General features: G+C 37.2%; 1 non-coding gene across 1 annotated transcript; it reads right to left on the bottom strand.

Moving 5' to 3' along the window:
- Positions 1-1,565: 1,565 nt before the first annotated feature.
- On the bottom strand, positions 1,566-1,672 carry LOC112134550 (U6 spliceosomal RNA). Its single transcript, XR_002915951.1, has one exon. It is a non-coding gene; the product is annotated as a U6 spliceosomal RNA (small nuclear RNA).
- Between the last annotated feature and the right edge of the window lie 523 nt (positions 1,673-2,195).

Consider the following 2,195-nt stretch of genomic DNA (forward strand, 5'->3'; position numbering starts at 1 on the left):
TAGAAAAAGAGATGACTAATTTCTCTGAGTGGCCTAAAGACATTTTTTCTTAATTAACTCAACAAGTATTTATTGGCATTCTATTTTGTGTAAGGACTGGTACTAAGTACTGAGATCTTTATATGTTTCTACCTATCTATCTATCCATATCTTTTAAAAATTTTTTTTATTATACTTTAAGTTCTAGGGTACATGTGCACAACGTGCAGATTTGTTACATATGTATACGTGTGCCATGTTGGTTTGCTGCACCCATTAACTCATCATTTACATTAGGTATATCTCCTAATGCTATCCCTACCTACCCCCACCCCTACCCCCTACCCCCACCCCACGACAGGCCATGGTGTGCAATGTTCCCCACCCTGTGTCCAAGGGTTCTCATTGTTCAATTCCCACCTATGAGTGAGAACATACGGTGTTTGGTTTGCTGTCCTTGCGATAGTTTGCTCAGAATGATGGTTTCCAGCTTCATCCATGTCCCTACAAACGACATGAACTCATCCTTTTTTATGGCTGCATAGTATTCCATGGTGTTTATGTGCCACATTTTCTTAATCCAGTCTATCATTGATGGACATTTGGGTTGGTTCCAAGTCTTTGCTATTGTGGATAGTGCCACAATAAACATACGTGTACATGCGTCTTTATAGCAGCATGATTTATAATCCTTGGGGTATATACCCAGTAATGGGATGGCTGGGTCAAATGGTATTTCTAGTTCTAGATCCTTAAGGAATCGCCACACTGTCTTCCACAATGGTTGAATTAGTTTACAGTCCCACCAACAGTGTAAAACTGTTCCTATTTCTCCACATCCTCTCCAGCACCTGTTGTTTCCTGACTTTTTAATGATTGCCATTCTAACTGGTGTGAGATGGTATCTCATTGTGGTTTTGATTTGCATTTCTCTGATGGCCAGTGATGATGAGCATTTTTTCATGTGTCTGCTGGCTGCATAAATGTCTTCTTTTGAGAAATGTCTGCTCATATCCTTTGCCCACTTTTTGATGGGATTGTTTGATTTTTTCTTGTAAATTTGTTTAAGTTCTTTGTAGATTCTGGATATTAGCCCTTTGTCAGACGGGTAGATTGTAAAAATTTTTTCCCATTCTGTAGGTTGCCTATTCACTCTGATGGTAGTTTCTTTTGCTGTGCAGAAGCTGTTTAGTTTAATTAGATCCCATTTGTCAATTTTGGCTTTTGTTGCCATTGCTTTTGGTGTCTTAGACATGAAGTCCTTGCCCATGCCTGTGTCCTGAATGGTATTGCCTAGGTTTTCTTCTAGGGTTTTTATGGTTTTAGGTCTAACATTTAAGTCTTTAATCCATTTTGAATTAATTTTTGTAAAAGGTATAAGGAAGGGATCCAGTTTCAGCTTTCTACATATGGCTAGCCAGTTTTCCCAGCACCATTTATTAAATAGGGAATCCTTTCCTCATTTCTTGTTTTTGTCAGGTTTGTCAAAGATCAGATGGTTGTAGATGTGCGGTATTATTTCTGAGGGCTCTGTTCTGTTCTATTGGTTTATATCTCTGTTTTGGTACCAGTACCATGCTGTTTTGAAAAATATGGAATGCTTCACAAATTTGTGTGTCATCCTTGTGTGGGGGCCATGCTAATCTTCTCTGTATCATTCCAATTTTACTATATGTGCTGCCGAAGTGAGCACATATCTGTCTATATCTCCTTATGTATCCATCTTGATGAGGAGCAACAATCATTTGTAGATTGCCCGTTTTTTCGATGCAAGTAAGTCTTTATTACAGAAAAATTCATTTACAGCTTATTCTGAAGACTTAATAGACAGATTTAATCTTATCTTCCCAAACAAAACAATATTCTTCCTAACAGTTAGACTGCAATTCCAGTAGTAAATGTTTTTAGAAATAAATGTTGGGGCATATGGCATAAAAATAGATTCATTGGACAATAGAATAAAATATTTGAACTCACAACTGTCCATGGAAATTTTAGGAATATATTGTCATTTATCTGTATCATTGCATTCGCCAGGTTTCAACATTATTAGTATTACAAAAGCTCCATTGTCATTCGCTAAAGGCAGAAGTGACTCTGAGACACACCACTTTTATCCATACAACACTATATCCATCAATCATCCATATGCCTCCTGCATTCATAAAATCATGCAGCACATGCTATATGTGGAAAAAAACTTATTTTTGCATTCT

This window comes from Pongo abelii, chromosome 6, assembly GCF_028885655.2.
Source record: "Pongo abelii isolate AG06213 chromosome 6, NHGRI_mPonAbe1-v2.0_pri, whole genome shotgun sequence".
In the NCBI taxonomy this organism is placed as follows: Eukaryota; Metazoa; Chordata; class Mammalia; order Primates; family Hominidae; genus Pongo; species Pongo abelii.